This window comes from Myxine glutinosa, chromosome 12 (genome assembly GCF_964187855.1).
Source record: "Myxine glutinosa chromosome 12, kmMyxGlut1.1, whole genome shotgun sequence".
In the NCBI taxonomy this organism is placed as follows: Eukaryota; Metazoa; Chordata; class Myxini; order Myxiniformes; family Myxinidae; genus Myxine; species Myxine glutinosa.
The window spans coordinates 79,587,477-79,599,835 of NC_136272.1; the positions used below are offsets into that span (position 1 = coordinate 79,587,477).

Consider the following 12,359-nt stretch of genomic DNA (forward strand, 5'->3'; position numbering starts at 1 on the left):
AACGGACATGCGCGTATTCCAGATTTGCTTCCAATATTTCCACCCGGTCCATGAGTGGTTCGTATTTGCTCTGACGGACCGCTCACTTCAGGAAAGCCGGACCCGGCTCAGCTAGCCACGAGGGTAGAGGCTGCCCGCTGGAGCTGTGACGTTGGTACTTGAACAACCTGAACAGTCACTCGTGAGGAGTGGCATTAGTCGCAGTTCTTAGGAGAGACCTGATGGCGTGTAATGCTTCCGGCAACACACGCTCCCACATGTTCGAAGTCATCCCGCGGGTTCGCAGAGCCACAGTAACCGCCCTCAAAATAATCCCATTGTAATGTTCAATTAAACCATTCCCCTGGGGATTGTACGCCGTGGTGCGGCTAGAAGAAATTCCCCGCTCGAGGAGAAATTGCTTGATCTCCCGGGATAGGAATGCCGTTCCTCGGTCGCTATGTATGAAGGCTGGATAGCCGAACATGAGCAACAACTGCCGAAGGCATCGGATTACCGTAAGAGACGACATGTCTGAGCACGGAAATGCAAACGGGAATCGTGAATACTCATCAACTACCGTTAAAAGGTAGCGATACACGCCGCCGCTGGGCAGGGGCCCTTTGAAGTCGATATTCAGTCGCTCCCACGGCCGTCCAGCATGGATCAACGTACCCATAGGAGGCTTGTAAAAACTCGGCTTGAGTTCTGCGCATACCAGACACATCTTGCATAAATGACGAATATGTCAACGGAGAAAGGCAAGTTTCTACTCCGAACGAAGTGGGCCATACGGGCGATGCCCAGGTGACAAAGGGCATTGTGCATCGTACATAGCTCATCAACCGACATTCCGGAGCAGATGGGGCGAGACAAGGCGTCGGCCGCAAGGTTATCCTTTCCCGGCCTGTACACAAATTCAAAACAAAGCCGGCCTGTCAAAGCTATAGTCGGCCAATTATATGCGCCAGCGTGCAATCTTCCCGTTCTTAATCTTTTGAGAATGTTTCCTGTCGTACATGAAAGCGACTGATTGCTGATCTGTGATTAGTTGAAAATGCTTCCCTAAGAGGAAGTGTTGCCATCTACAGACCGACTCCACTATAGCGTACGCCTCCTTTTCAATCGAGGAATGGTGCCTCTCACTATCAGATAAGGTTCGTGAGAAGAAAGCCACCGGTCGCCCCCCCCCCCCCCCCCCCCCACTGATTCGGTGTGGCCGCGATTGCGCAATCTGACGCATCAGTCTGCACCACAAAAGGGACCGTCTCACTGATGGAGGTCACAACAGAACCAGCTATGTCATCCTTCAGTTGTTGAAAGAACGTTTGAGTCGCCAAGGTCAATGGAATTTTTTTGCACGTGACGAGAGGCCATATCTTCTCTGAGAACCTTGGGACCCACGGCCAGTTATGTGCAAACAGTCCCATTGCTCACTTTAAAGTCGCCCGATCGACGGGAGGGGCTAGGTCGAGTAGGGGTTGAAGGACGCCGAATCAGGCCGTATCTCCCCACCGGACACTGTATTGCCCAAAAGATCTATAGTTCTCACAGAATAGCTACACTTGGCTTCGTTGAAGATCAACCGGTATTTACGAGCCACTTCCAAGAAGCGCCGCAGATTAGCACCATGGTCCTTCTGGTCCCATCCACACACAGTCACATTAACAATGTACACGAATACATCTTTCAATTGCTTCTTTGAAAGGATATCGTCTATTGCCCGTTGAAAGCATGAACTCAGTTCGTAACGGCGAAGGGGATTCTATGAAATTGGTACAACCGCTGGCCAGACGAAGGCCATGTAGGGCCGGTAGGCTTCCCGTATCAGATTCTGATGATAGGCGCTACGAAGGTCCAGCATACTGAAAACTCAGTATTTAGATAATGCCCGGACCATATCATCCATTCTAGGGAGCGGGTAGGCCTCGAGTTGCGTGAAACGGTTAATCGTTTGCGAGTAGTCAACGACCATGTGTTTGCGACGATTAGCGCTATTCACGACAAGCACTTGAGCTCGCCAAGGTGAGCAACTGGGTTAGATGATTCCCTCAAGCAAAATCCGTTTAGTCTCGTCGGCTATAAACTGGACATCGGGCTGAGAATACCGCCTAGATTTCACGGTGACAGGGTGGCAATTAGATGTTAAACTCGGGAACAGTGGGGGAGGTTCGATAGCAATCTCCGCTAAGCCGCATACCGAGCCTGGCACGGAACGTATAGAGAGTGTATGCACACCGCCGAACTGCATCTCTAGGCGTTTATGCCGGTTCAAGAACTCATGTCCGAGAAGCATGTCCGAGCAAAAGTTCTGAAACACCATTAACTTCACATCCGAGTACGTAACATCATTGGCAATCAGCTTAATCACACAGAAACCGCACGATCGCTGCCACAAGGCCCCTGAGGCCATGTATACACGCTGCGTTGCACCAATGGTGGGCCACCCACGGCGCACGACAAGGCGCTGGCTGATGTAGCTTTGGTTGCTTCCAGTATCGACCAGCGCTTCCACCGCCTCGCCGTTGATTTCCACCGGAACCACAGCACTTGCAAGGCCGCGCGGAGCTCTCCGCGACCCCGAAGATATGCGTGCTCCAGGGAACGTCGTCCGTCGAGCTTTGGTGGAATGACAGACCTTGGCGAAGTGACCTTTTTCCGCAATTGTGGTACGTCGTCTCCCAAGCAGGGCATAACGAGCGGGGGTGGCGGCGATTTCCGCAGAAGTAGCATTTGGCAGTTTCCCCAACAGGGGTCGCCGCGGCCGCGGTGCTTGGCTCGCTCTCCTCATCGTCCGAGCCATCTCCATGGGAACCCCAGCTCGCGATACCCCACGCGGGCGCTCGCTCGCCAGCAGATTCTGACTCCCTGCGATCATCGGCGTAGGCCGTAGTACCCGCAGGTACGAATGGCCGGCTGTAAGTTTCAGATCTGACTCAAGCCGACTGGAGGACTCGGGCTTGGTCGAAAGCTGTTTTGAAGTCTAGTGTTTCGCTCTCGAGAAGACGTTGTCGGATCGCGGGAGACTGCTTTGTGGCAAATCGAGCCTTTTGGCAGGGTCAGACCTTAAACTTTTGGGGAAATTTTTTTTACCCCCAAATAAGGCCTGCCCGAATCCATCCTGTCAATGTCCTGGTAGAACTTTGTTCTCACTCTTCCACGAGCCTTGGCTTTGTATTTTTTTTAATGCAACAAAATGGCTCCAAATTAACTAAAAGAGTAACCCGATTAACTTAAACAGAAAATATTCAACGCCGATTGGATAAAAACACCATTGTGCTGCGTGTTCATGGAATACATGTGGCCTGAAATCGTGCAAAAATAAAAAGTGCTAAAACACCAAAACACTAAAAAAGTGCAGCCCCTAAACAGGCATTAAAAGGGGAAAGACAAACTCGGCATATTTTTGTTCCTGTGAGTTGAAAGGCAGATTAGCAGAATAGATTGTTAAAGCAAACTTATTTTGACATCAGTACACTTGGACAAGTGTCATGGCAGCAACCACATGGCTACCATTTGCACCTCACTGGCTAACTCTCCATTAAAATCGTTACTTAAAGCAATTATTGTTGATCATTAATTAATGAGAGTTGTGTCTGCTATACACAACTGGGAAACAAATCCACCATGCACCAAACCACTGCCCAATGTGAAGTAAACCTTCTTAAAAACAAACAAACAGCAATAGCATTGAAAATATACAGAGGTGAGACTAGGGTTCATAGTCGACTATGTATTTGAATGGCCTATTGAAGGGTTTTTAAGTGATGTCTATATCCTGATCTTAATGTGGGAATAATCAGGGATCCTCATGTGTACTTTGGATTGAAAGGCCGTGCTGGGTTAAGGGGCAAGATTCCTGAAATATCTGGCATACCCAGGAGAACCCTTAGCTACTTTACCAAGAATGTGCAATCTCTGCCATCAAAGAGGAGCAGATGCTATTATCAGCAAAACAAATGGAAGCTGCCATGATGATGCAATGAAAAGGACATTTTCTGGATGCTAACTTCATGATTCATCAGCAGGTTAGTTGCATCTAAATATAGCTTGGTCAATGAGCTTACAGGTTTTTTTGTTTTTGCAAGGAATGGAGTTCATGAGATGGTGTGACATGTAAATCCATCAAAAAGTCTCACTGAAGTCTGGATTAAAGGCAAAAATACAAAATTGACGTACACTTCATGTAAGTACACAAAAATATTAATTTTCAAAGCTTCTTAAATAATTGAACGTTAGAGAATCGAGCCCAGAGAGAGAATCAACTGTAATGTTGGATTATATATTATGGTTTCAGAAAGTATTTACACCCCATGACTTCCTCACATTTTGTTATGTTACAGCATGAATTTAAAATGGAGTAAATTTAAAAATTTTGGCAATGATCTACGCTACACATAATGCACCATAATGTCAGTGGATTTTTTTTTTTTTTTTTTACAATTTTCTCATAAAACGCAAACACCACGAAGCAGCTGGACCCAAGTAAATAGGACACATTTAGAATTTCACCTTCAACTTACTCATGTTAAGCTAATATAACAGTATGAAAGGGCAATACAAGACTTTCCCCAGAATCCATGCCAGCGGTTGCATCAGTGAAAGAGTGCTTCTCGGGTCTAGCTTTCAGATAAGCAAGGTACTAAAGTATGGCCAGAATGAAAGAAATATATTACAAAACATTACAAACAAACTGAAGGTAAAACGTTCTGTGCAACTTTTGCAAATCAGCCATAGAGATAAACAAAATGCCACCACGCTGTATGCTCAATGATTTGGACCTCGTTCCGATACCCACAGAGCTGACTAAGCTGGACTACTTGACCAGACAGTTCATTCGGCAGCTAAGGACACCAAACTGTTGTTAGGCTAGGCATGTACACAAAAAAATAGGGGTAGTACCCCTCGGCGCTCACCTGGTATAATAAAGCAGTATACTACACTGACTAAAGGTATTTTAAACAGTATCACGGTATTTTAAACCAATTTCAATGGTTACGAGAAGACAGGGCAGCATGTACAATCATACTAACGTAATCATAAGACTTTAAACAAACAAACAAAAAGACCTATTTTGGGGGACAACACCCCCACCTCCTCAGACCCCCTCCCCCCCTCCCCAACCCCCTCATCCCATATACCTCCTCAGACCCCAATTTTTCTAATGCCTTGAACAAACATTGGTACATCATGGGCGATGAAGATTGTGGTTAAGTTTCATTGAAATTGTGTGTGTAGTTTCCGAGAAGAAAGCAAATACCTATTTTGGGAGGGGAGTCAAACCTGGACCCACTTTGACCCCCCCCCCCCCCCCCCTCCTCCCCCACACACCCTTAGACTTCGATTTTCTTAGTGCCGTGAACAAACTTTGGTACATCATGGGTGATGAAGGTTGTGGTCAAGTTTCATCAATATGGTGTGTGTAGTTTCAGATGAAAAAGCAAATTCGTATTTGGGGGGGGGGGGGGGGGGGGGGGGAGGGGGAGGGGTCAAACCTGGATCCACTTTGACCCCCGGTAGACCTCCTTAGAACCTCACTATTTTAATGCCGTGAACAAACTTTAGTCACAATACAACAAATATCATTTGTGCCAAGTTTGGTCACAATCCCATCGGTGGTTTCGGAGAAGAAGTTGCAAGTGTTTACGGACTGACGGACGGACGACGCCCCATCGCATAACCAAACCAGAACTTAGTTCCAGGTGAGCTAATCAATTGGACTTTTTCCCTTTCAATTTTTTTTATTTTGAGAAAGTTATATCCCTGCAACAAACTTCTCTTTGGAAAATTGTATCATGACAGAGAAATCTGTCAGGAGCACATTAGTTGGAGTGATGATGATAGGCCAGACAAAAAAAAAAAAATCACAAGCAGAGAATGTGACCTCAATATCCAACATCCAAAGCAATGGAAAGGGCATTATGATCATCACTAAACGATCTTCCTAAACACCCCCTCCTGACTCTACTACAAACGTATATCTAACAACACTGCACAAGCCATTTGGTGCAATTGGTAACCATGCTTCACAATGTATGGCATAGAAAAAGAAAAATTAAGTTACATACAGTACTTCGTGATGAAAGGCAAGGATAAATCCAGTATAGTTAAAGTAGACACACGTACACACACAATTTGATAATAATTGAAGAATGAGATAGCTGTCATACATTTCAGCCAAATCACACCCATGTATGATGAATTAGTCTGGAGTCCTTGGAGTGGAAGGTACTTTTAGAGCCAAAAGTCACATTCCAGGCTTCCTGCAAACATTCCTATTCGCTTGCTACATCAGTTCACTGGCCCAACTTCAAGAACTGGTTAATCTAATCCCTCCTCTTACCCCCTTTCCACGTTACCCTGTTAATCTGTGTTGCTCATGGCATTGTGCAATGGACTGTCAGGCAGCTCAAGCCTTTTCAGTCTCAAACAACCTGGGTTAAGAAACATGGCACTAAACTTAACGGCAGCTCGTTTCTTCAAAACTTGAAAGAGAGTTTTAGTTCTATTATTCTAATTCCGAGTCTGATGTACCATACTCTGTTAAGTAGCGTCAGTGCTGCCAAGGCAGTTTCTTAGCAAGCGTTACACTGGGTGGTTTGCCATTACCTTGTTAGCAGTAGTTACTCCAGTCATTTGGCCATGGTGCCGGCTATAGCTCACCAACACCTTGGGAAGGCCAAGATGGGATCTTTAACGGCCACAAACTAATGCTGGCAGACGGGAAGCCAGTTGAAAGTCCATCTGAGGGACGGCACAGATATTGATGAATCACCCTGCCTGTGGGTTGGTTCTCATCGTTTTGTTCTCATTCGTTCTCATTTTGCCGGGGTGGCACTTTATAGACTGCTTCGGCGTGAGCATGAGAACTTCCAGGCCATCCTGCCAGTGTTCAGTCTACAATCAAAAATAAACAATAAATGATGGTGTATCTCATGAGTACAAAGCCAGAGTGCTCCTTTCAAAAAGTAGCTTTGCCAGACTTTCAAAATTAAATTTATCATCAATAATGCAAATAGAAAGTATTAGGGGTTGACTTTTTTGGCTTTGACCTAATTTTTAAGGTCATGACAAAATTATAGACATTTAAACATTTTTCACCATAACTCGTCTGAGGTTTAACTGACCAGAAGGAAATTGCCTTCTCGAGAGTGCATCTAGTGCTTCTAGGTAAGGTACATTCACCTTTCATTTCCATCATACCCCTCCAGGTTAATGGTCAGAAAAAAATAACGCATTTTTTGTCATTGCTCAATTTGGCCAATGCGGAATCTCAAAGACCGCTTGGCCTTTCAAGATGTTCTTGCATTACACTAGTGTACCTGCACTGAAGTTGTGCACCTGATATTTGATTTGTGTGCTCGACTTTGGATTGTACCTAATTAACAAAAAACACCTTTTTGATCACAACTTGAGTAATTTTCCTCTGATTTTCATGAGGTTGGGTTTTATGGATAGATTGTAGATGGGAACACCTTTTATTAATTTACAATCGATTCCTACATACTGAATGTCAAGGTCATATGGTGGTCCGAAAAAAAACAAGACCAAAAGTCTAACAGCGGTGTAACAGCTCGTTTGATACTTCAGTTGAAGAGGATAGTATGACCTGGGTGGGGATACCAGTTAGCAAATAATGTAAGTACTGTATTAAATTATTTTGAAGTACTCTAAGTCTCTAAGCTGTCTGTCACCATGGAAGTGAAGAGATTGCATTGAGACACCATATTGTTTATTCTATATGTTGGTCAGTTAGTCAACACTATCAGTGACCTCAGTACCATCCTGATACACACCACTGTGTGTGTTACGCAATGAGGTGTTTTACGGCAGCCGGAGTGCAAATCCTGCCACCAACCTCCTTGAGAGAGGACCCAGTGAGTTGGTTCTCAGTTTGCCGACCTCGGAAGGATGACAGGCTGAATCAACCCCACATTGTGTTAATTCAACAGCTGACCGGGATTCAAACTCAGGACCCTAGGATCCCAAGCCCTCCACCATAACTGTACTGTTAAGCCAACACCAGTTGTAGGGTGGTTGGAGGCAGTCATAAGAAATGCGTCAATGCGAAATTTGCATTTATGTTTATTTAAGTTATACAATGGACTACAAAATGTAAATGTTTCATGATATTTGTTATATTATATCACCTTTATCTATCAATATTGTTGAAATGAAGATCAAATAGCTGTATGTTGAAATATGTTGAAAAAGTCAAAACTTTACATGGGGTGTACTTACTTTTTCACGTGACTGTATATACAGTTACGTATATACAGTGACTGTATATACAGTTACGTATATACCCTTTAAGTTTAAGGGGCAGTGTTTTTTTTAGTAACTTGTCTTCTGATGGTGTGGCCTTTTTACTCAGACCAGGCCTAGTACCCGAGTAATGCCTCTTCCAGGAGGTGATTAAAGGCCGGTTTCTTTCGCTGGAACTGATCATTAATAATTTCCGTTTTACACCATTTTACACCAACAGCGCTTCACGCTGTTGAAACCAAAGCTTTCAGAATTATTGGAATCTCCCGCGATGAAGCTATCTCTGAGGGCCTTTCACTCACTCACCGCAGGCAGGTAGGTGGTCTTTCTGTCTTCTACCGACTCCTCTCCGGCCTTGCACCCCCAGCTCTCTCTGTGCTCTGTCCCCCAAATATTCCTACAGGTCGCACAAGATCTGCCAGCAACCCTCTGATGGTTAAACTGCCGAAATCTCGGCTCTCTGCTCACCTTCACTCTTTCATTCCTCTTTTCTCCCGTCTCTGGAACAAACTCCCTCACTCCCTTCAATCCCACTCCTCCCTCCAGGTCTTTAAAACAGCTGTTCACCACCATCTCTTATCTTCCCCCATCCAAAACCTTGATCTTTTCTACCCCCGCTAATTCACCCCAGATCCACCTTGTTTGAAATTCCAACTTCTTTCCTGGAAGTCCTGGCAGTGTCCATATGTTTTATACCTCTCCCACCACCCCCTTCCCATGCCCCCCCCCCAAAGCCCTCGCCCTCTCAGATCTCTCGATGTCTCCATGTCTCTCGGTCCCTGCTCTCAAATGTTGTGTTTGTGTCCTTCCCCCTCTCTCCCCATCTTGTCTACCGCTCCCGATGTTATATGTTTTATGTGTCGGTTTGTCTTTCTGTGTGATTAATGTTCGCTCTTTCACGAGCCTCGATCTTGTATACAAAAAAAAAAAAAAAAAAAAAAAATTCAATGTTTACGCACCAAGAGAGAGTGTGGAACGAAGAGCTTTCTTTTCATCTTTGATTCGACACATGCATTCGATTGATCTCAATAATTGGATTTGCATGGGTGGGGGGAGGGGGGGTGAGGGGGGGTGGGCTCGGTGACTTTAATTGTACCTTTGAACCCAGTATAGACTGAAATACATCAGAACCTCATCCCGAATCTAATACTGACTTGTTTAATTATTTTTCGGCAGTGGGTGTACTACATGCATGGAGGCTACATTACCCCCCAACAAATCACAGTATAAATAGGGGAGATGTGCCAATGGGAGAATGTCCTTCACAAGACTTGACCGTTGGTACATAAACTCACATTTCTGTAACTAGTGAAGTACCCACGCTACGCACGGGTGGGAGGCCGGAAGCAAACAGACAATGCAGAAACGGCGAATGCTAAAGCATGAAACTAATAAATTCCACATTCCTGTAGCACCTTCAGTCGCACGTCAGACATGGACAGCAAGTTCGTGAAGGACTTCCATAAAAAACGTACCCGTTCGCAAACAAACGGGTACGTTCACGTATAGAAACATCGATCGTGGGTCCGTGGCGAATCTGCATATGGCGATCCGCGAATTTCACGTTTAGAAAGTAGAAGCCATCACGGCATGTCGTCATTCACTTGAACTCGATATCTCTTTTTTCATTCCAAACAGTATAACTCCAATCACAAATTAAATGGAAATTCATATAGAAAATAAACTTTTAACAACATTGTTAATGTTTCCTTCATTGTAAAAACTACCAAGTCAACAGTTAGAAGGATTTTGAGCCGATAGGTGTTACGGCCTCAGCAAGATCGATGGACAGCGATCTGTTAGCTTATACACCGCCCAAATAGCTATGTGGAATTCTCTCATGTAGAGATTAAACCCACGTCGTTTGAACTTTGGCCGAGGTCATTATTTACTTTTAATGATGTTTACATACGAATCAAAAAGACGATAATTGGTTTTGGGTCATCCTTTCCGCATATCTCGTGGGATTGTGAGTTGGAGAGATGACCGTGATGGTGGGGAGGGGGTTGGCATTCTCTCAAGCAGGGATTCAACCCATGTCCTTATAAAAGGTCTTGTCCGAGGTCATGTGGAAAACTGTGTGTTTTCATTCGTCAGGTTGCGATCAGTGCAACCGTTTGTGCGGTACCCGGGAAAATAACGTTATGCGGGAGTCCAAACCTGAAAATGCTGGAGACCAAAGCTGAAATTGGAAAAACAATATAGACTATTTTACTCCAGGGGGTCCCAGGATTACCCACCCAAAATATCGTTGCGATCGGTTCAGCGGTTTTTGCGGTACCTTTGAAAGGATGGACAGACAGACAGACAGACAGACATTTGGTGAATTATAGTAAGATGCGGTTTTCTCTCCAAGTAATTTTCCATCTTTATTTTCTGATAATCATTGAGTTACCATGGGCCTCTTTTTCCCTCAACCCATATGCAAAAGTGAATACTGGAAATTCAACACCAGTCTTCTTGAAGAAGTTTTGTTCAAAGAAGCCTTTGTGCTTTCTGGGCCGTCAAACTCTCAAAGAAGCCCTCTTTCTCTTCATTAGCGTTACGGTGGGATAACACAAAAGCTCAGATTAGAGTGTTTTGTCAGCATTTTGTTTCCAATGCAACTGATGTTAAAAATATAACAATGGCTTGTTTAGAAGCTGATATTATATGGTTAGAGAGTAAACTGGCTAAATATAGTAATAGGAGAGACCACAGGTTATTGGTTGAAAAGAAGGCTCAACTGAGAGAACCGATTCAGGAGAAACCAGCAGGGTTGTTAATCAGATTAAGGATAAACAATATAAAGGTATTAGATACCCCGAGCAAATCCTTCTTTCAAATGGATTTTGTAAACAAGTCACCCAAAAACCTTTTCTCTGTCCTAGACTTTAGGGGAAACATGGTCGCCAACCCGAGAGATGTAAGGTTGTGCATTCGAGAATTTTTTTTCAAAAGTTTATGCAAAACAAAATGTTTGTGAGCAAACCATGGAATTTCTCACCTTTCATGCCTAACTGAGCCTCAGCGACTGGACCTGGATTCACCAATTACGTTGCCTTAGCCAACACAGGCCCTAGCTGAAATGGACTCGGGGAAAGCTCATGAGATTGACGGCCGACCAGCAGAATATGTCTTGGCTTTTTGGGACCTTTTGGGCCCTGAATTATTGAATATCATGGAATATCCCTGGTGTATGGAGAACTACCACTAAGCTTTAAAAGAGCAGTGGTGTCTCTGATTCCAAAGACTGGGGATCGACGACAGTTAAAAAATTGGTGGCCGGTCTCGTTATTATGTACTGACTACAAAATATTGTCAAAAGTGTTGGCCAGTCGGTTGAAGACAGTAATCCGTGATCTAGTCTACCGTGATCAGAATTACTGCATCCCAAACAGATCTATTTATGATAATAAAAAAAATTTTGATCAGGGATTTAAAGGAGTGCGATTGCTTGGAAAAATATTTTGGGATAATATTCCTCGATTTGGAAAGGGCTTTTGATGGTGTTGATCATGTATTTTTGTATCATGTGCTGGAAGCATGTGGCTTTGGTACCAATTTTAGGGCTTACGTGATTTTGTTGTACAACAATATATTTAGTTTATTTAAAATCAATAACAAACTCAGTTGTCCTGTACAGGTTCAAAGAGGGGTGAGACAAGGAAGCCCCGTTTCTGGGTTATTATTCTCCTTGGTTATGGAATCACTTGTAATTTTATTGTTAGGAATTTTGGGGTAGTGATATATAGATCAGGTAGATCTGTGTAGGTATCATGCTCCGGTTGTCGTGATAGGGAACCCCACATGTAATAAGTTTGTTTAGGCGGTTTGATCGCGTAAGTGTATATTTCTGATCATACAAGGATGATCCTTGTGTTTAAATAGAGTAGGGATTATGCTAATTCCCGTTTGTGTGAAGCCTGTGATGTATCCATTGTCCCGTATGGCAACGCACACAGACACGTATAATAGTTAGGCCCATGAGCGCACACACTAATTAAATCCCCTATCCCCCCCACCCCCAAACAATAAAATTAACCGGAACCCAAATGACGCACTTGGGCTGACAACCCCGACTTGGCAGACACACATTGCTCAGGCAGGCTGAGGCCACACCAACCTCACAAAGG

At 44.3% G+C, this 12,359-nt stretch overlaps 2 protein-coding genes across 4 annotated transcripts in view; both read right to left on the reverse strand.

Annotated features, from left to right (window-relative positions):
• The window catches only part of LOC144888467 (uncharacterized), a 790,732-nt gene that overhangs the window by 752,461 nt on the left and 25,912 nt on the right, over window positions 1–12,359 (reverse strand). The gene's annotated exons all lie outside the window — the stretch shown is intronic.
• Window positions 1–12,359, reverse strand: part of SHROOM2 (shroom family member 2) — a 208,088-nt gene that overhangs the window by 122,846 nt on the left and 72,883 nt on the right. The window contains exon 1 of one of the 3 annotated variants that reach the window (XM_068131950.2): window positions 6,589–6,653. The exons of the other annotated variants lie outside the window; for them this stretch is intronic. The gene's annotated coding sequence lies outside the window, so the exon portion shown is untranslated. Of the gene's footprint in view, window positions 1–6,588; window positions 6,654–12,359 lie in introns of those variants that run through there. 3 annotated transcript variants of the gene reach the window in all.